Source organism: Somniosus microcephalus, chromosome 7 (assembly GCF_052327205.1).
Source record: "Somniosus microcephalus isolate GS21.2 chromosome 7, FLI_Smic_1.0, whole genome shotgun sequence".
Taxonomy (NCBI): Eukaryota; Metazoa; Chordata; class Chondrichthyes; order Squaliformes; family Somniosidae; genus Somniosus; species Somniosus microcephalus.
This window is the reverse complement of record NC_140993.1, coordinates 20,937,835-20,962,993: the sequence shown is the minus strand read 5'-3', so window position 1 is coordinate 20,962,993 and position 25,159 is coordinate 20,937,835.

Genomic DNA, 25,159 nt, shown 5'->3' with positions numbered 1-25,159 from the left:
TGGGTGGGAGGGTATGCTGTGAGGAGGATGTCATGAAACTCCAGTACGATTTGGACAGGTTAGATGATTGGGCAGAAACATGGCAAATGCACTATAATGTGGATAAATGTGAGGTTATCCACTTTGGTGGCAAAAACAGGAAGGCAGATTATTATTTGAATGGCAATAGATTGGGAGAAGGGGAAGTGCAAAGAGACCTGGGTGTTCTTGTGCACCAGTCGCTGAAGGTAAGCATGCAGGTGCAGCAGGCGGTTAAGAAGGCAAATGGAATGTTGGCCTTCATAGCAAGAGGGTTCGAGTACAGGAACAAGGATGTCTTGCTACAATTGTACAGGGCCTTGGTGAGACCGCACCTCGAGTATTGTGTGCATTTTTGGTCGCCTTATCTGAGGAAGGACGTTCTTGCCATGGAAGGAGTGCAGCGAAGATTCACCAGGCTGATACCTGGGATGGCAGGAATGATGTATGAGGAGAGATTGTGTCGATTGGGCTTATACTCACTGGAGTTTAGAAGATTGAGAGGGGATCTCATCGAAACCTATAAAATTCTGTCAGGCCTGGACAGACTAGATGCTGGAAGGATGTTCCCGATGGTCGGGGAGTCCAGAACCAGGGGTCATAGTCTAAGGATAAGGGGTAAGCCATTTAGGACTGAAATGAGGAGGTATTTCTTCACCCAGAGAGTGGTGAACCTGTGGAATTCTCTGCCACAGAGGGCGGTGGAGGCCAGTTCATTTATATATTCAAGAAAGAGTTGGATATATTTCTTAAGGCTAAAGGGATCAAGGGATATGGGGAGAAGGCAGGGACAGGGTACTGAATTTGGATGATCAGCCATGATCTCATTGAATGTCGGAGCAGGCTCTTAGGGCCGAATGGCCTACTCCTGCTCCTATCTTCTATGTTTCTATGTTTCTCCTGTGGCTTCGCATTCTTTTTGGCTCTTTAAGCTCGCAGCTGCCTTTTTAACACCCGGGCATTTGCCCAGACTTCCACTTTGTTGCTTAACGCTGCCCAGTAGTGCACCCCCATGAGCACCTGGTGCACACCTGCTCCACGGTACTGAGGCACGATAGGGAGATTGCAACCTAAAGATGTCGTCCTGCTGGAGCTCACTTCAAATGAGCTCCACATGAATCAGTCGGCAACAGGGACGGGTGACGAATATTGGGCCTAAGATTTTTGCCCCTGCCTCACTCTGTAAAGAAAGAACATGCATTTCTCTAGAGCCTTTCACAACCTCAGGACATCCCAAAGCTCTTTACAGCCAACGAAGTACTTTTGAAGTCTCGTCACTGTCATAATGTAGGAAACATTGTTGCAATGTAGGAGATAGTTGAGACAAACGAAACTAATACATGCTGCATCAACAAACTCCTTTATTGTTGAACTGCAAGAAAATATCTGGTTAAGAATGAAAGATTATAAGGATAAAAATTGACATAACTGATCAAGTGATCTATATTGCAATATAGAGTCACATGGGCAGGAATTTAACTCAGGAGTCGGGTTGGAGGCGGGACTACAACTTTTGGGGTTGTAGTCCCGCCTCCATCGAGGTGCGGCCAATCCACGCAATTTTAACTTGATTGACCTTGTTGAGCCCGCCCAGCGGGCTCAGCAGGCCAATTAAGGGCCACCCAGCAACAGGTGACGTCACAGGCTGAAATTTCATCTGTCGAGATGAAATTATAGAGAAAAAAACAAGTCAGCTTGGTAGAAAGGGCAAATATATAAGGGCAAGGCTGGATGGCATCTATTTTAATGCAAGGAGTCTTGCAAATAAGGTGGATGAACTGAAGGTGTTGATAAACACATGGGAGTATGATATTGTTGCTATCACGGAGACATGGTTGAGGGAAGGGCAAGACTGGCAGCTCAATATTCCGGGGTACAGAATCTTCAGGCGAGACAGAGGGGGAGGTATAAGAGGAGGGGGTGTCGCAATATTAATTAAGGAGTCAATTACTGCAGTAAGGAGGGATGATATATTAGCAGGGTCCTCTAATGAGGCCATATGGGTGGAGCTTAAAAACAAAAAGGGGGCAAGCACTTTGCTGGGAGTGTACTATAGGCCTCCAAACAGTCAGGGGGAGATAGAGGAACAGATATGTAGGCAAATCTCAGAAAATTGTGCAAATAATAGGGTAATAATAATGGGGGATTTCAACTTCCCCAATATTAACTGGGATAGTCAGAGTGTGAAAGGCTCAGAGGGTGTAGAATTCTTAAAGTGCATCCAGGAGAGCTTTTTGAGCCAGCATGTAGAAAGTCCTACAAGAGAGGGGGCGGTACTGGACCTAATTCTAGGGAATGTGGCCGGCCAAGTGGAAAAAGTGCTAGTAGGTGAGCACTTTGGTGATAGTGACCATAATATGGTAAGATTTAAGGTGGCCATGGAAAAGGACAGGGATGGGCCGGAAATAAAGGTTCTAAATTGGGGGAAGGCCGATTTTAATAGGATAAGGCAGGATCTGGCCAAAATGGACTGGGATCAGCTACTTGTAGGAAAATCCGCATCAGAGCAATGGGAGGCTTTCAGAAGGGAGATTGAGATCATACAATGGCAACATGTTCCCGTAAAGGTCAAGGGTGGTTCCAAAAACCACAGGGAACCTTGGATGTCAGGGGATATACGAGAATGGATTAGGAAAAAAAGGAGGGCTTTTGGTAGATACAAAAGGCTAAAGACGGAGGAAGCCCTAGAGGAGTACAAAAAGTGCAGGGGGATACTTAAAAAAGAAATTAGGAGATCAAGGAGGGGCCATGAAATAACACTGGCAAGCAAAATAAAGGAAAATCCGAAGATGTTTTATAAGTATATTAAGGGTAAGAGGATAACTAGGGAAAAAATAGGGCCCATTAGGGACAAAAGTGGCAATCTGTGTGTGGAGCCGGAAGATGTAGGAGGGGTTCTAAATGAATTTTTTGCATCTGTTTTCACTATGGAGAAGGACGATGTAGACATAGAAATAGGGCGGGGGGACTGTGATATGCTCGAACATATTAACATCGAGAGGGAGGAGGTATTGGCGGTTTTAGCTGGCCTAAAAATGGATAAATCCCCAGGCCCGGATGAAATGTATCCCAGGCTGCTGTGTGAGGCAAAGGAGGAGATTGCGGGGGCTCTAACACATATATTCAGGACCTCTCTGGCCACAGGGGATGTGCCAGAGGACTGGAGAACCGCTAATGTAGTACCATTATTCAAGAAGGGTAGTAGGGAAAAACCGGGGAACTACAGGCCAGTGAGCCTAACATCAGTGGTAGGAAAATTATTGGAAAAAATCCTGAGGGACAAAATTTGTCTCCACTTGGAGAGGCAAGGATTAATCAGGGATAGTCAACATGGCTTTGTCAAGGGAAGATCATGTCTGACTAATTTGATTGAATTTTTTGAGGGGGTGACTAGGTGTGTGGATGAGGGTAACGCAGTGGATGTGGTATACATGGATTTCAGTAAGGCCTTCGATAAAGTCCCGCACAGGAGACTGGTCAAGAAGGTAAGAGCCCATGGAATCCAGGGTGCCTTGGCACATTGGATACAAAACTGGCTTAGTGGCAGAAGGCAGAGGGTGATGGTCGAAGGTTGTTTTTGTGACTGGAAGCCTGTGGCCAGTGGGGTACCACAGGGATCGGTGCTGGGTCCCTTGCTGTTTGTGGTCTACATTAATGACTTGGATATGAATGTAAAGGGTATGATCAGTAAGTTCGCGGATGATACAAAAATTGGTAGGGTGGTAAATAGCGAGGAGGGTAGCCTCAGTCTGCAGGACGATATAGATGGGTTGGTCAGATGGGCGGAACAGTGGCAAATGGAATTTAACCCGGAAAAGTGCGAGGTGATGCACTTTGGGGGGACTAACAAGGCAAAGGAATACACAATGAATGGAAAGACCCTAGGCAAGACGGAGGGTCAGAGGGATCTGGGTGTGCAGGTACACAGATCCCTGAAGGCGGCGGAACAGGTGGATAAGGTGGTAAAAAAGGCATATGGGATACTTGCCTTCATTAGCCGAGGCATTGAATATAAGAGCAAGGAGGTTATGATGGAGCTGTATAAAACACTGGTTAGGCCACAGCTGGAATATTGTGTGCAGTTCTGGTCGCCACACTACAGGAAGGATGTGATCGCGTTAGAGAGGGTGCAGAGGAGGTTCACCAGGATGTTACCAGGGCTGGAGCGCTTCAGCTATGAAGAGAGACTGGGCAGGTTGGGTTTGTTTTCCTTGGAGCTGAGGAGGCTGAGGGGGGACATGATTGAGGTGTACAAAATTATGAGGGGCATAGATAGGATGGATGCTGAGGAGCTTTTTCCCTTAGTAGAGGGGTCAATAACTAGGGGGCATAGATTCAAGGTAAAGGGCGGGAGGTTTAGAGGGGATTTGAGAAAGAACTTTTTCACCCAGAGGGTGGTTGGAGTCTGGAACTCACTGCCTGAAAGGGTTGTGGAGGCAGAAACCCTCACAACATTTAAGAAGCATTTGGATGTGCACTTGAAATGCCATAGCATACAAGGCTACGGGCCAAATGCTGGAATATGGGATTAGATTAGACAGGGCTTGATGGCCGGCGCGGACACGATGGGCCGAAGGGCCTCTATCCGTGCTGTATTACTCTATGACTCTATGACTCTATGAGACGTTTTGACAGATGAAATATCACTGTTTCACAGCTGTTTGAAGCTGTCAAACACTGACAGTCTTACTTCTAACCTGAGTCCTTCTCCACAGACTCAGTTAGAAATCTCACCGGCACAGAAAGCTGCAGGCTGTCACTTTTGACAGTTCGCAGCCATTCTGCTTTCTGTGCCGGTGAGATGAGGGACTCCCAGGACCTAAAGGAAGGAAGGCTGTAAAGGTAAGAAAAGGTAATTTAAACTTCTTTACACACTTTAGACACACCAAACACACTTACCTTTGCACTCATGCACACATTACTCACCTGAACACCGACATCTCGACCCCTCCAAGCCCTTCAACCCGACGGCCCGACTCCTCTAACTTGGCGTGGTTTGGAGCCGTCGGGAATCCCACACTTCAACCTTAAAAATAGGGATTAGGCTAAAAACTGCCTGTTAACTACCTGTTAACAGGCAGTTAATTGGCACTAATCCCTTCCCGCCTCGAGTAGGCGGGTCCTAGTGCGGGGCGGGTACCCGCGTCCTTTGAAACTGGCATGGTGGCGGGTTTGGGTGCGGGATAGAGTCGGGACCACTGATTTCGGGATTTTAACCCCCCGCACGCCTCCAATCCCGACTCCACGGCACAATGAAAATCCTGCCCATAGAGTCATAATGGCACAGAAGGAGGCCACTCGGCCCATCGAGTCTGTGCCGGTTCTCTGTCGAGCAATCCAGTCAGTCCCATTCCCCGCTCTATCCCCGTAGCCCTGCAAGTTTATTTCCCTCAAGTGCCTATCCAGTCTCCCCTTGAAAACATTGAGTGTCTCCGCTTCCACCACTTCCGTCAGTAGCGAGTTCCAGGTCCTCACCACTTGCTGTGTAAAACAGTTATTCCTCACATCCCCCCCTGTATAAGAACATAAGAACATAAGAAATAGGAGCAGGAGTAGGCCAATTGGCCCCTCGAGCCTGCTCCGCCATTCAATAAGATCATGGCTGATCTGATCCTAACCGCCAATCCACTATGACAGGACTATCTCCTGAATCTAACAGCATTAGACACACGAAAACAGGAGCAGGATCAGGCTACACGGCCCCTGGGCCCGCTCCGCTCCCCACAGGGCCATGACCTATCCGAACCTAGACTCATGTCCAAATTCCTCCCCGCTCCCCGTAACCCTTAATTCCCTTTTCTACTAGGAAACTGTCTATTTCTGTTTTAAATTTATTTAATGATGTAGCTTCGACAGCTTTTTGGGGCAGCATATTCCATGGACCTACCACCCTCTGAGTGAAGTAGTTCCTCCTCATCTCAGTTTTGAAAGAGCAGCCCCTTATTCTAAGACTATGCCCCCTAGTTCTAGTTTCACCCATCATCTGGAACATCCTCCCTGCATCCACCCGATCCAACCCCTTCATAATCTTATATGTTTCAATAAGATCGCCTCTCATTCTTCTGAACTCCAATGAGTAGAGTCCCAATCTACTCAACAGTATCTCTTGCCCAAAACCTTAAATCTGTGTCCCCTAGTCCTTGTTCCATCAACTCGTGGGAACAGCCTTTCCCCGTCTAGCCTATCCAAACCCGTCATAATCTTGTACACCTCGATCAAATCACCCCTCAACCTCCTTTGCTCTAATGAAAAAAATCCAGCTTCTCCAACCTGTCCTTGTAGCTAAGATTCCCCATCCCCAGAACCATTCTGGTAAATCTCCTCTGCACCCTCTCCAGGGCCTTCACATCCTTCCTATTGTGTGATGACCAGAACTGGACGCAATACTCCAGTTGTGACCAAAACAGCACTTTATAAAGGTTCAACATAACTTCTCTACTTTTGTACTCAAATTTATGAAGCCCAAGATCCCATATGCTATGCTAACCACTCTCCCAATATGTCCTGCCACCTTCATGGCTTCGGTCTTGCTGGATCATGGAAAGTGTATATTTGGATTGCAGCTGGATGGGCTTAATGATGTGGATTTCTTTGGGGTGAGGTGGGGTGGTTGTCATGGTAAATTTCACAAGTTGATTTTCTTGAACTCTTTGGCCTAGAAATTCAGTATAGCCACTTTTGGGGCGGTAAAGTCGGGCGGCCGCTAAAGTTTGCGCCCGGCGCAAAGTCGCGGCCCCTTCGTCGATATTCAGTCGCATCGCCCCAAGAGGTTGCTGCTGCGCTAAAACAGGCGATGCATGACTATCTTTAGGCGCTAAGCCGGCGGTGCTGAGCGATACCCCCGAGGCCGGGCGCAGCGCAGGTGCGGCGAGTTCTTGATTGACGGCAGACACTCTGGCGCCGGTCATCTCTTAAAGGGGGAGGGTGGATTTGTTTGCCTGCCACGCCCTGCACACTGCAGCCCTCAACCTAGGCCTGACCACTTCAGCTTCACCTGTACAACGCCCAGGACTATGGAGAAGGCCAGGGAGAGAGCGCAGCGCTTCAGCAACGGAGACCTGAGGGTGCTGGTTGGCGGAGTGGAGCGCAGGCGCCATGTTTTGTTCCCAGAAGGTGGCAAGAGGCCGCTGCCCAGCGCCTACCGGAAAGCCTGGAGGGAGGTGTCCAACAGGGTGTCTTCCAACAGCGTGGTTGCCAGGACTCCTGTGCAATGCCGGAAGAAGTTCAACGACCTCACTCGGGTTGTCAGGGTGAGTACCCTTTCCAGTGTCCTCCTCATCCTTGCATGTGCACCTCACATTATGGGCAAAGGGACCTGAAAGCCCTAATGGCCAGCCCTCATCCAGCAGCTATGGGACTGGCATGAAAATCAATTGCACATTCAGCACTTTACACACTGTCCAAGCTATTCGACCACGGGAGGCATTGCAGACAAGATCAGGGCTACACACTGTCCAAGCTATTCGACCATGGGAGGCATTGCAGACAAGATCAGGGCTACACACTGTCCAAGCTATTCGACCATGGGAGGCAGTGCAGACAAGATCAGGGCTACACACTGTACTTAGAGGCCGTCCTTTCTCTTGCAGGCCAAGGTTGCGCACAACCGGCGCAACCGCACTGACACCGGCGGAGGCCGTCCTGACCTCAAAGAGCTCTCCGACCTCGACCAGCGTGTGGAGCGCATTATGGGAGTCCGGCTGATTGGCCCCGTCGCCAGTGGAGATGCCAACCCTGTTCTGGGCACCAATGGTAAGGGCATCACCTTTTGGACCTCTCTCGTTCCACTTGCGCATCAGATCAGCATCCTTTGCCACTGTCCGACCAATGCGGTGAATGGCACCACTCATGCCTCCCTCGCTGCCGCCCTGTCCTCACTCTAAAGCTACTCTTGTGCCTTCCTGCTTTCAGATGGTGAATCGCCAGGTGAGGAGGCGGGCCCTCAAGCTGCCACTGTCAGCCCTTCGGAAGACGAGGAGGAGGAAGAGGAAGCCGGCCCATCAGTGCCACCCTCAGCCGCGCCAGCCCATGGCGATGTAGGGGACACATCTTCCCTGGAGGGGAGCCGGGGGGAAGGGTCGGAGGAGAGTGAAGCTCCGGGGCCCAGCGGCCTGCAGCAACGCGGGAGGGGTGGGGAAGCTCGGCGGACTTCTCCCCAGAGGGTGAGTGCGGCCTCCAGTCCTGCGACGGTCAGCGCAGAGGAGGTGCGCCTCCTAGAGAAAATGGCCGTCCAGGCTGAGCGCAGGCACACTGAGCTCATGGCTGCAGTGGCAAGGATGCCTGACTCCACAGAGTCACTGGCAAGGAGTGTGCAGGAATTCGGGGCAGCACAGGCCAGGAGTCTGCAACAGTTCAGTGCAGCACAGGCCAGGAGTCTGGAACAATTCAATCCAGCACAGGCCAGGAGTCTGCAGGACATCGCGGCAGCACAGGCCAGGAGTCTGCAGGACTTCGCGGCAGCACAGTCGGCTTCTAGCCAAGTGCTCGGTCGTGCCGTCCATTCACTGGCTGGTGTCATGCGGACACAGACCAGGGTCACATGGGCACTAACTGCTGCCACCCTCGCTGGATCAGCCAGGCATCACAAGGGCACTCGCCGCGCAGCAGCAGCCCAGCAGTCTGTCCTTCAGCTGTTTGCTGCGCATGCTGCAGTGCTGGCCCGTGCGAGTGCCAGTGTCTCAGGCGACCAGCGAGCACCTGCGATCTGCCAGATTGCCACCATTCCTGCAGCCGACACTGCCACTCCGCCATTGCAGCTGCCACGAGCTGCTGGACAGACTGCTGCCACCCAGCCAGAGTTGGAGCAGTCAGCAGCCGGCCACTCCAAGGCCAGAGCTGGTGCAGGCCGACCCCCAAGGGCATCTGCCGTCTCGCCATCTGCCCCTCAGCAGCCTTCCCCCAGCCTTGCTGCAGCCACTGGGCTCGCATTGAGGAGGAGCAGCAGGGCGGGCAGGGGCCAGGCAAGGATGCGCAAGGCATCGCCCTCGCAGGCCAAAAAGTAGAGGTATGCACAAATGCCTGGTGCTTGTTGTAAGGCCGACACTGGTGCAGTTGTTTTTGTGTAAGGCCGAGACTGGTGTCTTTATTTCTTTTTGTAAGGCCGAGACTGGTGTCTTTCTTTCTTTTTGTAAGGCCGAGACTGGTAGTTTTGTGTTTTTGGAGGGGGCTTCTCCACATGAGCATGTAATGTGGGAAGGGCAGAGGTTTTCAATAAATTATTGTTGTTAAATTGCAGTGTGCATGGTTTTTTGGTTAAGTCCTGGTTGCCCTGCTCGGCTGAGGGCTTGTGGAGCGGCTACATTCATCTGTTGACATTGGCACAAGCCATTCCCTGAGAGGGGGCCTAGAAGCGACGTTCAATAAGCCGGCGACAGGCGGCCCTTGCACTTTGTGCCTCCCTCCTGTGCTGGTCCTCCTCCTCCTCCTCCTGCTCCTCCTCCTCAGGTGGTCCTCCAATCTGTGGTGGCAGTGGCTGAGTCCTGCGGATAGCCAGGTTGTGCAGCATGCAGCAAACGACCACGAAATGGGAGACTCGCTCCGGCGAATACTGTAGGGCTCCACCAGAACGATCCAGACAGCGGAACCGTTGCTTCAGGACGCCGATTGTTTGTTCGATGATGTTCCTGTTCGCTTGATGGCTCTCGTTGTATCTCTCTTCAGCAGGGGTGCTGGGCGCACGGAGCGGGGTCATCAGCCAGGTACACAAAGGATAGCCTTTGTCCCCGATAAGCCATCCGCGTGGGTGAGGCTGGGCCTGGAACATGTCTGCCACAGAAGTCTGTCGCAGGATGAAGGCATCGTGGCTGCTGCCTGGAAAGCGGGCATTGACAGCTAGGATGAGCTGCCTGTGGTCACACACCAGCTGGACGTTCAGCGAATGGTAGCCCTTCCGGTTGCGGTAATCCTCGGCATTCTCCAGAGGTGCCCGCAAAGCCACATGCGTGCAGTCAATGGCGCCCTGCACCATGGGGAAGCCCGCGAATGCTGCAAAGCCCATTGCACGCTGTTGCTGCTTGGCAAGGGCCATGGAGAAGGAGATGAACTGACGTCTCCTTTGGAAAAGGGCATTGGTCACTTGGCGGATGCAGCAATGCACGGCGAACTGGGAGATGTTGGCAATGTCCCCAGTAGCGGCTTGGAAGGAGCCGGTGGCATAGAAGTTGAGAGCCACCGTCACCTTGACTGCCACCAACAGAGACGTCCTGCTCCTCAGCTGTGGCTGCAGATCACCGCCAAGCAGCTGGCAGATCTCTGTGACCACGTCCCTTCTGAATCGCAGCCTCCGAACACACTGCTCCTCAGACATGTTGAGATAGGAGAACTGCTGGCGGTATACCCTGGGTGGGTAAGGCCTCCTTTGCCGACGCCTGTTGCCCCCCTCTCCGTCTAGCCAGGGCTGCCACTCTCTCACGGCGTCTGTGAGCCCTTTGGATGTAATTGAGAAAGCCTGCGTTGACACCCATTGCAGCCCCCATAATATGCTGGCAAACAATGAGATGTCAATGAAGGCAAAGACTAGTGGAAATCTGTGGCCTGAAGCCAGAAGTACCTGTCTGAGTGTTGGGCCAAAGCAGAAAGCTATCTACCTTGGTCTCTCTCCAAAGATCCGTTTCGCAAGAGGGAGTGCTGCAAAATGGCAGCCTTTTATATTGCAGGAGGAGTGCCCTTTAATTTGCGCCCCCCGCGCCCCGCATCAGCTGAGCACCGTTCCACTTAACAGTCGCTAGGGGCGCTAGGCGCACAATGGGGCGTTGCCACTGAAGTTCCGGTTGGGGGCGCACAAAGGGCGTTGCACGAGGAAATGATGTCATGATCTGCGCGCGCAGCTGAGCGCGCGCAAAGACTTTGCGCCGGCACTAAATCTCGAGTGAAATTGGGGCGAGGCGCAGTTCTCGCTGCGCCCCGGCGCTACCCGCCTAGCGCCCGACATCTACTCCTCCTAAGGCGCTAACGGCTGGTGCAACCAACTGAATTTCTAGGCCTTTATCTCCAAGGAGATTATATAAATCAAGGAAAATAAATACCAGTGGAAAGTTTACGTGACGACTTGAAAGAAGTGAGCTGCCTGGATAAAATAGACATTTTTCTACACAACTCTAATCCACCACTAGCAATTACGGCCAACGGATACCGTTCGCTAATTAATGACTAGATTGTGCACTTCAATGGAACTCAAAACAGCCAATTATATGATACAAAATGCTCATAAATGAAAATAGGTTGCTGAAATAAATAAAGACCAATTTTCAGAATTTTAAAGTTGGGAATAGCTCATTCCAATTTAAAAAAAAAGTAATTAACAATCTCAATTGCAACAAAATACAATTTCAAACGGTACTGGATTAATTCGTGAGGTGCTGGTGTTCAAATAGAACCTCGTCGTGTAGTTAAAACACATCAAAGGGGGTCCACGCAATGAAATCCTTTAAATGTAGACTGCTGTTGTGTCTCCTCTTCGGTGCGGAATTCCAATGGGACCAGACTTCCAAACCGCAGCTCCGCATCTGCCTGAAACCTAACCCCCCGCCAAAAAAATGGGTTGGAGTTCACCCCGCCCGCAGGGTAGGGTCCCAGCGGGATTCCCGCCACAAGGGCGAGTCCGTCAGGGCCAGGGTGCAAAAGTTCCAGTGGTGCTGCAGTGGGCACTGACATAAGAAAATTACTAGGCACTTGGTCTGAGCATTAAACAAAGCTTTAATCCCCGAGCTTCCGGTCGCCTGTCATTTTAATTCACCGCTCCATTCCCACTCGGACCTCACCGTCCTTGGCCTCTTGTATTGTTCCACGGAAGCTCAACGTAAACTCGAGGAACAGCACCTCATCTTCCGATTAGGCAGTCTGCAGCCTTGCGGACTCAATATCGAGTTCAACAATTTCAGATCATAAGCTCGGCCCCCATTTCATTTTCTCTTGTAATTTCCCCCCCCCCCTTTTCCTTTTGTTTCTCTCTCACACCTGGCAGCTATCTTTTGCCCTGCCAGTACACTTTACACCTAATCCCAGCCTATTACCATCTCGTCTAGCTTCTAATCTCTTTTACTTCTTTTGTTTCTTTTATTCTTTTGTCCGATCGCAGCCCTGCCTCCGATCTAGTTTCTTTTCTTTCCAGTTTTGAAGAAGGGTCCAACCCGAAACGTCAACTCAAATTTCTCTCCACGGATGTTGCCTGACCTGCTGAGTTTTTCCAGCATTTTCTGTTGTTATAAAGCTTTAATCAACTGTTTTTCAACATGGAGATCTAGTTGTGTCCTTCACTAGTTCCTGTTAAAGAATGTCCTGAGCAAGCTGGGCCCAGGTCCGAGTATTTATACTCTCCCTGGACAGCGCCACCAGCAGGCCGCTCAGTATTATTTCAGAAGTCATTTCCACATGAATGACAAGATTCATGTCAGGCACATTGCTGAAGAGATGGTGAAGGACATCAAAGGAGTGGCAGCACCCTGAATGTGGGGCTTGCCAACCCTCCAGGATTGGGCCTGGAGTCCCCAGGAATTGAAGAGTAATCTCCAGCACACTGCGGCCAGCAAACCTGGGAGAAACATCATAAAGTGCATTGACACTTTTTAAAGTATTTCCTTTGAACATTTTCATTTATTAGTTATAAAAATATTGGAGACAAGGAAACAAGGCTGTTTGACTGATGGTCAAGATTCATCCAATCAGGTACCAAAGGGTCTGATCGCCTTCCCAATTGGTGTGGGAAGGCGGTGCACCGTGTGAATTGGCGTGTCGGGCGACCAATGGCGTGAGTGTGAGGGGGTGGGGTGGGGGGAATGGCTGTGGGAGGAAGGTCATGTGATGACCTCCGAGAAGATGTCCAACCAGAGTTGCCAACCCTACCTGAAGATGGCGTCAAGGATCCCACCTGAAGATGTTGGCCGAGACCGAGGGCTTCAGCAGCACCTGGAGGGAACGGAGGACAACCCAAGGCCCTCTCGCTCCAACAGAGGAACTCGAGGCCCTTTACCGCGGTCTCCTAGGGGCCTACCCTCCGCCTCCGCAGATGGTGGCGTATAACATGCGGCGGTAGGTAGGGCGGATGGGCAGGAATTCCTTCAGGGACCTGGGCCCCAAGCCCTCGCAGCCACTTGCAGGAGGCGGGTGGGGAAAGGGTGGCCAATGGTGGTCACGGCAGCGAAGGAAGGGGCATTCCAGTCGGGGTGGCGGAGGGGCAGTCACCACCTGAATTTTCCCCCATTTTCTCCACCAGGATCCCACTGGGAAATTGGGGAAGGACCATAGAAGAGAATCCCGGCCAAGGTACCGTAAGTCAGTTTTACTGAAGTAAAAGTATTGGCTTTCTGAATCAAATTTCTTCCTCGACGAGGTCGTCCCTGAAGGGTAATTCACTTTAAAGTATCAAACCTTGCTGCAAGACTTACAAATCTAACGGAGGAAGTCACATTTCATGGGCTGGATCTTGTTGGAGCAGGGCCTCTCACGGTACGTCTTGTTTTCCCCTCACCCTTTCAGCTCAACATTTTTTTTGCCACGTAACTTGCTGGGAGTGCGAGCTGATAACGGGGCGGCGAGTGCAGCGGGGCATCCGGGACCTCGGTGAGCGACGGGACCCAACGGTCTATCTCCGTAACCAATGAGATTTCAAGATTGAGAAAGAAATGGCGGGGAAGCAAATCGGGTGAATTCGAGTCAAATCAGGAACGGAAAGAGAAATAAAGAGAGGGAGCAAAAGATCGGATTAAGCGAGAGACAGAGAGAGAAAAGACACAAACAGAAAAAGTAAGAAAAAGAAGGAAAAAAGTTAAATTTTGACATTTTAAAAATCTCCAACAGCAATTGAAACTTGCAGGAATAAGGCTCCACACTTTTAATTGTTCACTTCCTGGGCAAGAGAGGATGATTGGCAGCCAATAACAATTATCACATCGTTAAAAGGGGACTTACACTTATTATTAGACTTAAATTTGTGTGGCGAGTTTAATGGGTAATTTAAAAAAAAAAATCTTTTATGGGATGTGCCTATCCCTAATTGCCCTTGAGAAGGTGGTGGTGAGACGCCTTCTTGAACCGCTGCAGTCCGTGTGGTGAAGGTACTCCCACAGTGCTGTTAGGGAGGGAGTTCCAGGATTTTGACCCAGTGGCGATGAAGGAACGGCCGATATATTTCCAAGTCAGGATGGTGTGTGACTTGGAGGGGAACACAGAGGTGATGGTGTTCCCATGCGCCTGCTGCCCTTGTCCTTCTAGGTGGAAGAGGTTGCGGGTTCGGGAGGTGCTGCGCAAATGCAGCAACTTCTTGAAACTCACGGGGAGGTTGAGGGCGAGCTGCCGTTTCCGCGAGGCTGACGGCGGAGCGCCGCAAATCGTCCAACGACCTCTGGCGATTCGCAATTCACCGGATATCTCTTCCTCGCCACAAGTTGCTGAACGATTTACACATGAATCAGGGTGAGCGTCGCTCACGCGCAGTTATCTCTTCAGTAAATTTCGGCCCTGTACGCTAATGGTGCGCAAAGGGAGGGAAGAGAGATATTCCATTTGAACAAAGGGTTCCTATCCAAAACATTAACCTAACTTTTGTTTTTGCATATGCTGACAGGTCAGCAGTGCGTGTCCAGCATTTTCTATGTTATTTCAGATTTTCAACATTTGCAGTTCTTTGTTTTTATGAAAACTTACACTATTGATGGTAGATGACTGTAGTAACGTCCAGCTTTTCCCTCTCTCTGTGCCATCACAACTGGGATACCGCAGTTCTTGATACCGCTCCAGTAGCAGCTTAGTCAAAGATGATTAATCAGTTCCCCTCATGGTTCGCTTCATATTGAACCATATTTTATTTTAAAATTCATTCTCTGTGTATCGGCTTTGCTGGCAAGGCCGGCATTTATTGCTCATCCCTAGTTGCCCTTGAGAAGGCGGTGGTGAGCTGCCTTCTTGAACCGCTGCAGTCCGTGTAGTGCTGGTGGCCTCGCCCCTCCCTATCCCTTTAACCTCCTCCAGCACTACAACCCTCCGAGATCTGCGCTTCTCCAATTCTGGCCTCTTGTGTAGCCCTGATTTTCAGCGCTCCACCATTGGCGGTTGTGCCTTCAGCTGACGAGGCCCCAAACTCTGGAATTACCTTCCTAAACCTCTCCGCTTCCCTGCCCCTCTCTCTTCCTTTAAGACGCTCCTTAAAACCTACCTCTTTGTCCAAGCATTTGGTCATCTGCCCTAATGTCTCCTTATCTGGCTGGGTGTCAAATTTTGTTTGATAACGCTTCTGTGAGGCACCATGGGATGTTTTACTGCATTAAAGGCGCTATACAAATGCAATTTGTTGTTGTTGAAGGTGCTCGCACGATGCTGTTGGGGAGGGATTTTGACCCAGCGACGATGAAGGAACGGTGATATATTTCCAAGTCATAAATGTGAAGTTATCCACTTTGGTAGAAAAAACAGAAAGGCAGAGTACTTCCTAAATGGTGAAAGATTGGGGAATGCAGATGCTCAAAGGGGCCTGGGTGTCCTTCTACATGAGTCACTGAAAGTGAATGTGCAGGTGCAGCAAGCCATTAGGAAGGCAAATGGTATGCTGGCATTCATTACAAGAGGATTTGAGTACAGGAGTAAAGAAGTCTTACTCCAATTATATAGGGCCTTGGTGAGACCACACCTGGAGTACTGTGTACAATTTTGGTCTCCTTACCTAAGGAAGGATATACTTGCCATAGAAGGAGTGCAACAAAGGTTCATGAGATTGATTCCTAGGATGGCTGGACTGTCGTATGAGAAGAGATTGAGTAAACTAGGCCTGTATTCACTTGAATTCAGAAGAATGAGCAGGGGTCTCATTGAAGCATACAAAATTATTACCGGGCTTGATAGGGTGGAAGCTGGGAGAATGTTTCTCTTGGCTGGGGAGTCTAGAACCAGGGACCACAGCCACAAGATAAAGGGTAGGCTATTCAGGACTGAGATGAGAAGAAATTTCTTCACACAGAGGGTGGTGAATCTTTGGAATTCTCTACCCCAGAGGGCTGTGGAGGCTCAGTCATTGGGTATATTCCAAACAGAAGTCGATATATTTCTGACTAGTAAGGGCATTAAGAGATATGGCGTTAAGGCTGGTGAATGGAGTTGAGGCAGAAGATCAGCCATGATTTCATTGAATGGTGGAGCAGGCTCGAAGGGCCGAATGGCCGACTCCTGCTCCTATTTCTTATGTTCTTATGTGTGTCACTTGGAGGTGATGGTATATACCAAATATGGCATCCGACAGGCTCTTTCTCCTCCCCACATTCATAAGTAATTTTTATTGAAACAAAACTGTGTTGAAATCAATCCCACCATCTTCAACTCAAACTAATTTCTTCCCTGGACCTCTGAATTATGGAACACTTATCCCCCGCCATCACTAATCTTTCTTTCCTTATCTTAAGATGTTTCATACTCTTCAACCTGAATGAGATCCTGCTCTACAGGTCCTGGCCCTTCAATTAGGTTCCACCATACATAAAAAGGAAGGTCCCATATTCAGTCGTCCGTCTGTGGTGAGTTGACTGATGTTAGCTTGTGTGGAAATGGGAATGCTTAAAGTTGGTCTCAGTGTCTTGGGCTGAAGGGACGAAAAGGTGGCCGCACTTGGGGTGGGCTAACAAGGCAAGGGAATACACAATAAGTGGTAGGATACTAAGAAATGTAGAGGAACAGAGAGACCTTGGAGTGCATGTCCACAGATCCCTGAAGGTAGCAGGACAGGTAGATAAGGTGGTTAAGAAGGCATACGGGATACTTTCCTTTATTAGCTGAGGCATAGAATATAAGAACAGGGAGGTTATGTTTGAACTGTATAAAACACTAGTTGGACCACAGTTAGAATACTGCGTACAGTTCTAGTCGCCACATTACAGGAAAGATGTGATTGCACTAGAGAGGGTGCAGAGGAGATTTACGAGGATGTTGCCAGGACTAGAGAATTTTAGCTATGAGGAAAGATTGGATAGGCTGGGGTTGTTTTTTTTGGAACAGAGGAGGCTGAGGGGAGACTTAATTGAGGTGTATAAAATTATATGGGGTCTAGATAGAGTAGATAGGAAGGACCTATTTCCCTTAGCAGAGAGGTCAATAACCAGGGGGCATAGTGTAATGATCAATAACATGTCATTCTATAGTGGACACTAGGTGGAGCCGTAGAGCTGTGTAGAGCTGTATATAAGACTACACTACCCAGCTGTATGTATATTAAGACTACATTACCAATGAGGCACTAGGCTACCCACAAGGCAACAGTCAAGATGGAAGCCTCTACAGATACTGTACCTAGTCCACATGTGCTCAATAAAAGTGTCTAGCAAAAGCTAGCTGTGTTCATAATAAGAATGTCTATTTATTAATGAACATAAGACATAGATTTAAAGTAATTGGTAGAAGGATTAGAGGGGAGATGAGGAGAAATGTTTTCACCCAGAGGGTGGTGGGGGTCTGGAACTCACTGCCTGAAAGGGTGGGAGAGGCAGAAACCCTCATCACATTTGAAAAGTACTTGGATATGCACTTGAAGTGCCGTAACCTACAGGGCTACGGACCAAGAGCTGGAAAATGGGATTAGGCTGGAGAGCTCTTTTTCGGCCTGCACAGACGCAATGGGCTTCCTTCTGTGCCATACATTTCTATGGGGGAAAAATTCAGTGGCGCCCCCTTTGGGGCGCTAACTTCGCTGGAGCGCTACTTTTAGCGCCCCGCGCCATAAATTTAGTGGTGGCACCACAAGCAGGAGGCGGGGCCTACTGTAAGCGCTCCCCCTCCTTCCTGGGGCATTACCCGTGAATTTTGCGGCGCTACGTGCAACAGCGCCACACGCGTCGGCATGTCAGACGTGGTATTGCAGGCCTCCCTCCCCTGATTAAAGGGGAGGGGCCTAGCGCAGCACGCACCGGGGCCCTGCTGGACCACCGGGGAGCGGGGTGCCGGGAAAACAGCCCGGCACTCAAGAGGAGGAGCACCGGGCTGACCGATCGCGGCCGGCACCCCGAATAAAATAGCGGAAGGGGGCAGTTGCTGGCAGGAGGCCAGAAAAAAAGTGGCTGCCTGGCACCTGCCCCTTTAAATACCGCCGCGCGGCCGCAAAAACACCATCCTGACCCTGTCGGACATATTGTCCGGCCATAGGTCAGGGAGTGCAGCCCAAGTTTGCGGCTGGGGTGCGGGCGGGGCGGGGCGCTGCGCATGGCGATGACATTATTGCCGGAAGCACAGCACCGCAAAGCACTACCAGCTACCGCCGCCGCTAACCTCTTGCTGAATTTCACGGGAGGTGTTAGCGGCGCCACGCCCAGGCGCTAGGGAGATTTGTGCCCAGTTAGCGCCCCCCTGGGGGTACTAACGGGAGGCGCAAAGCAACCCAATTTCCCCCACCCCGTGATTCTACGATTCTATGCTTATACTCCTGATTGCAATTCATTAACGCAGAGATTTTTTAGTAAAATGTGTCATATTGAAAGCCAAAGTCATGAAGAAAATATGGAGAAGAAGCACAAATTAGACGATAGTCTGAACAATGGAAGATACATAGCTGGCTGAAAAACCTCTTTGCCCACCGTCCTCCTTACAGCTGTGTTTACACAAGGGAAATTCGACTATAATATCTCCATGATACCGAGATTTATCATTGCATTGTGCAACAGTAAATGTAATTGACTCTTTTGTAAATTGCTTTCTATTCAGTGCTTTCTCTAACTTTGTGGAAACCATAATTTGTGCTGCTAAAAAGTTGGAAAGGAAAATTAAGATTTTTAACTCTTCAATTACTTCAATACATGGTGATGTGACTGATGAGGCATTATGAGATTCCATCTATGATCACCTTCTCTCAGACTCTGCTAACACTAGCTTTTGCTGAGAGTTCAAAACAGCAACTGTGGAGCCACGTGGCATAAGATGGCACAAGCATAAATTTCTCTTCAGTTCATTGATCTGAAACGTCAAATCTGTTCCTCTCTCCACAGATGCTGCCTGACCTGCTGAGTATTTCCAGCATTTTCTGTTTTTATTTCATACATTTCTCTTTTTGCGTTTCATAACTTGTTAGTCAAGGTTCCAGTGGACAACCCCAGGAACTATCGGTGGAATAGAAGAATGAGAGGTGATCTCATTGAAACATGTAAAATTCTTAAGGGGGCTTGACAGGGTAGATGCTGAGAGGCTGTTTCCACCTGGCTGGGGAGTCTAGCACTCGGGGTCACAGTCTCAGGGTAAGGGGTCATAGAGTCATAGAGTCATAGAGTTTTACAGCACAGAAAGAGGCCCTTCGGCCCATCGTGTCTGCGCCGCCCATCCATCCCTGTCCAGTCTAATCCCATTTTCCAGCATTTGGTCCATAGCCTTGTATGCAATGGCATTTCAAGTGCTCATCCAAATGCTTCTTGAATGTTGTGAGGGTTCCTGCCTCTACCACCCTTTCAGGCATTGAGTTCCACATTCCAACCACCCTCTGGGTGAAAAAGTTCCTCCTCAAATCCCCTCTAAATCTCCTGCCCCTTACCCTGAATCTATGCCCCCTTGTTATTGACCCCCCTACTAAGGGGAAAAGTTCCTCTTTGTCTACCCTATCTATGCCCCTCATCATTTTGTACACCTCAATCAGGTCCCCCCTCAGCCTTCTTTGCTCCAAGGAAAACAACCCCAGCCTGTCCAGCCTCTCTTCATAGCTGAGGCGCTCCATCCCAGGTAACATCCTGGTGAATCTTCTCTGCACCCTCTCCAAAGCAATCACATCCTTCCTATAGTGAGGCGACCAGAACTGCACACAGTACTCCAGCTGTGGCCTCACCAGCGTTTTGTACAGCTCCATCATAACCTCCCTGCTCTTATATTCTATGCCTCGGCTAATGAAGGCAAGTATCCCATATGCCTTTTTAACCACCTTATCTACCTATTCCGCTGCCTTCAGGGATCTATGTACATGTACACCAAGGTCCCTCTGACCCTCTGTACTTCCTAGGGTCCTACCACTCATTGTGTATTCCCTTGCCTTATTTGTCCATCCAAAATGCATCACCTCGCACTTTTCAGGGTTAAATTCCATTTGCCACTTTTCCGCCCATCTGACCAACCCATCTATATCGTCCTGTAGCCTGAGGCTTTCTGCCATTTAAGACTGAGATGAGGAGGAATTTCTTCACTCAGAGGGTTGTGAATCTTTGGAATTCTCTACCCCAGAGGGCTGTGGAGGCTCAGTCGTTGAGCATATTCAAGACAGAGATCGATAAATTCTTGGGTGCTAAGGGAATCAAGGGAGGTGGGGATCGGGCGGGAAAGTGGTGTTGAGGTCGAAGATCAGCCATGATCTTATTGAATGGCGGAGCAGGCTTGAGGGGCTGAATGGCCTACTCCTGCTCCTATTTCCTATATTCTTAAATCCAGAATGCGTCGAGCTAAACATGGTCACCGAAAGGCCAGCTGAATGAAAAGCAACATTATCTTGTACTGAAATAACAACAGAAAATGCTGGAAAAGCTCAGCAGGTCAGGCAACATCTGTGGAGAGAAATTTGAGTTGACGTTTCGGGTTTGACCCTTCTTCAAAACTGGAGAGAAAAGGAACTAGATCGAAGGCAGGGCTGCGATCGGACAAAAGAATAAAAGAACCAAAAGAAGTAAAAGAGATTAGAAGCTAGACGAGATGGTAATAGGCTGGGATTAGGTGTAAAGTGTGCTGGCAGGGCGAAAGATAGCTGCCAGGTGTGAGAGAGAAACAAAAGGAAAGGGGGGGGGGGAAGGAAAGGAGTGGAAAAATATAAGTAAAAATGAAATGGGGGCCGAGGTTATGATCTGAAATTGTTGAACTCGATATTGAGACCGGAAGGCTGCAGAGTGCCTAATCGGAAGATGAGGTGCTGTTCCTCGAGTTTACGTTGAGCTTCCGTGGAACAGTACAAGAGGCCAAGGACGGTGAGGTCCGAGTGGGAATGGAGCGGTGAATTGAAATGACAGGCGACCGGAAGCTCGGGGTCACCCTTACGGACTGAACGGAGGTGTTCCGCAAAGCGGTCACCCAATCTGCGTTTGGTCTCCCCAATGTAGAGGAGACCGCATCGTGAGCAGCGAATACAGTATACTAGTCTGTGCAGACTTAAAAGCATTTGATGCTCCAATATTCTGTTTTCTGAGCCTTAAAGAGACTGATGATTCATTTTGCAAAAAACATTAATTCTTCTACTACTGTGTCGAATTCCTCCGGCTCTTTATAAAAGCCATTCAAGATGCATTTACAGTGGTATTTAAATTATATTGCAGTAATTTCATTATTAATGGTCCTCTGCCTAATTCAGTCCAATTATGGGTTTGCGCTGATTGGTTTGTAAACTCTGAATTAATTATAGCAATAAATCTCTGAGAACGAAAGTGTGACTTTAACTCTTTCAATCCTTTATTTGCAAATGTATATAATTTCTGTATCAACATTTGTCAAGACTTTCATCATTCAGTTTGGTTATTCTAAATTCAAAAAAGGACTTGCTTGTAATAGTATCGACTTTATGATGTTGAAAAGTTAAGATTCCATTAATGTACCATTCACATTCATTTTCGCATTTTATTAAATTTATGTTAATGGATGGAGAGAAATTATCGTAGAATTCTTATATACAGATAGCGTTAAAATTTTGATGATGAAATCAAATAAAACAATATTAATACCATACACACTAATATGTTTGTTGTAGGAAAATACATTAAATGAAAATGTGATGTTTAAAGATTTTCTTGATGTAATATTTAATTCTGCAATAACAGCAATTCTAGACACAAAGGCATCAAGGGGTATGGGGAGAGAGCGGGGATATGGTATTGAGATAAAGGATCAGCCATGATCACATTGAATGGCGGAGCAGGCTCGAAGGGCTGAATGACCGACTCCTGCTCCTATTTTTCTATGTTTCTATGTTTCTAAGATGTTTCTATAAATGGTGTCCTAACTTGCACCGAGTCTCGTTCACCCATCACCCCTGTGCTCGCTGCCCCGTGTCCTAACTCGCACCGAGTCCCGTTCACCCATCACCCCTGTGCTCGCTGACCCGTGTCCTAACTCGCACCGAGTCCCGTTCATCCATCACCCCTGTGCTCGCTGCCCCGTGTCCTAACTCGCACCGAGTCTCGTTCACCCATCACCCCTGTGCTCGCTGCCCCGTGTCCTAACTCGCACCGAGTCCCATTCACCCATCACCCCTGTGCTCGCTGCCCCGTGTCCTAACTCGCACCCAGTCCCGTTCACCCATCACCCCTGTGCTCGCTGCCCCATGTCCTAACTCGCACCCAGTCCCGTTCACCCATCACCCCTGTGCTCGCTGCCCCGTGTCCTAACTCGCACCGAGTCTCGTTCACCCATCACCCCTGTGCTCGCTGACCCGTGTCCTAACTCGCACCGAGTCCCGTTCACCCATCACCCCTGTGCTCGCTGCCCCGTGTACTAACTCGCACCGAGTCTCGTTCACCCATCACCCCTGTGCTCGCTGACCCATGTCCTAACTCACACCCAGTCCCATTCACCCATCACCCCTGTGCTCGCTGACCTACATTGGCTCCCGGTCTGGTAGCACCTCAATTTCAAAATAGCCACCTTTGTGTTTAAATTCTTCCATGGCCCTCGCCCCCTCCCTATCTCTGTAACCTCCTCCAGCCCTACAACCCTCCGAGATCTCTGCGCCCCTCCAATTCTGACCTCTTGCGCATCCCCCATTTTAATCGCTCCACCACTGGCGGCCGCGCCTTCAGCTGCCTAGGCCCCAAACACTGGAATTCCTTCCCTAAACCTCTCTGTCTCTCTCCTACTTTAAGACGCTCCTTAAAACCTGTGGGGGGGGAAAATTGGCTCGCGCCCTCTTTGGGGTGATAACTTTGCCGGGGCTCTACTTTTAAAGAAAAAGTTAGCGCCCCCGTGCCTGAAATTGAATGGTAGCATCCCAAGCAGGAGGCGGGGGCGCTACTGGAAGCGCTCCCCCTCTATCTTGGGGCAATCTCATTGAATATTCACGGCGCTATGTGCAACAGCACCACGCGCGTCGGCACGTAGCACCGCGGAATTACAGGCCTCCCTCCCCTGATTAAAGGGGAGGGGCCTAGCTCTGTGCACACCGGGGCCCTGCTGGACCACCAGGGAGCGGGGTGCTGGGAAAAGAGCCCGGCACTCAAGAGGAGCGCCAGGCTGACCGATCGCGGCTGGCACCCCGCAGGAGGAGGCCAGAGCGGGGCAGGTGCTGGCAGGAGGCCCCCAAAAAAATACAGGCCGCCCGGCACCTGCTCTTTAATTTGCGCCGCCGCGGCCGCAAAAACGCCCCCCCCCCCGCCCTGTCGGACATAGCATCCGGCGGTAGGTCAGGGGGCACGAGCCAAGTTTTGCGGCTGGGGTGTGAGCGGGGCGCTGTGCACGACGACGACGTCATCGCGCGGAGGCGCAGCGCCGTGGGGCGCTACCGGCAAATGCCACTGCTAACCTCCCGCTGAGGCGTTAGCGGCGCCGTTGAGACGCAAAGCAACCGAATTTTTCCCCCCGTGGAGTCCAGAAATCAACCTGACCGACATTGCAGAAGACTGCCAAAGCCCAAGGGCCAAAGAGTCAATCCATTACTTGCCATTCCACTAAGGTAAAGCGCTGCGCACTGTGATTTGGCGCGGGCATTGTATGTGTTACCGTTAGCTCGCAGCTTTCATTTATAATGCATTGGGAATTGGGGAAACATAAAGTACAGATCTCAAAAGAGACAGCAGACTGACAGTGGACTCCTGTTATATAATGAGACAAATACCTTGTAATCCTGCTTTTTAACATTTAAGGAGCTTTGCAATTTAATTTGAGAAAACGCACAGGAAATTAAATAACAAAGAATGACATTGGGGCATGTGTAGGTCATCTCATCAATATATTTTACACAATAGAGGGCATTTTTCAATGTTAAGCTGGAATGGAAAAACAAATCTCCCATGTTCCATTATGTCGCCGTGCGCTGTGATTGTAGGTTTCTACTGCAGCCTATCAGATCGTAGAATCATACAGCACAGAAGGGGGCCATTCGGCCCATCGTGCCTGTGCCAGCTCTCTGAAAGAGCTATCCGATTAGTCTCACTCCCCCCTGCTTTTTCCCCAGAGCCCTGCAATTTTTCCCTTTGCAAGTATATATCCAATTCCCTTTTGAAAGTTACTGTTGAATCTCCTTTCAGGCAGCGCATTCCAGACCATAACAACTTGCTGCATAAAATCTGTGTCCCCTGGTTACCGACCCGCCTGCCACTGGAAAAGGTTCCTCCTCAATTTTTAACGCCTCAATTAAATCTTTTAGCCTTCACTGCTCTAAGGAGAACAATCCCAGCTCCTCCAGTCTCTCCACATAACTGAAGTCCCTCATCCCTGGGACCTTTCCAGTAAATCTCCTCTGTACCCTCTCCAGGGAGATGTGATTTTCAGTCAGATCTTACAGTAAACAATCCAGTTTAAAATCATTTGAATCCACGTAAACCTTGAGGAGCTCGATATGAACGCAGAGGCTGAAATTCCTCAGGGAGTCTGCTGTACCTCCTACTGTATCTCTGGTAGGTGACCAGTAGAATCCCGCACCAGCAGAATGGCAGAGATATGGCTGGGCCGGAACCCCGCTGCTCCTGGGAATTGCCGAATGGCCTTGTAAGGAGCGGTATCTCGGCGGGGCAGGTTAGCGTCAGAGGCAGGATTCATTAACGGTGGGAGTTCCCATAAGCCTAGGACACGACCTGCCACATCTGTGGAGGCCAGAGCGCCGAGTCAGTTGAACCGTATTGGTCTCCAGATGGGTGAATGTGGTCCTCGCCAGTGGTGTCCAGGCCCAGGGGAGCGGGATGGATCCCAGATGAAATGGCTGTGACTTTTTCAAAATCGGATTGGAGTCCTTTACACAGGTCAGGGTCAGTTCTCTTTTTTATATTAGTTCACGGGATGTGGGCATCGCTGGCAAGGCCAGCATTTATTGCCCATCCCCAGTTGCCCTTGAGAAGGTGGTGGTGAGCTGCCTTCTTGAACCACTGCAGTCCGTGTGGTGAAGGTGCTCCCACAGTGCTGTTAGGGAGGGAGTTCCAGGATTTTGACCCAGCGACGATGAAGGAACGGCCGATATACTTCCAAGTCAGGATGGTGTGTGACTTGGAGGGGAACTTGGAGGTGGTGTGGTCAT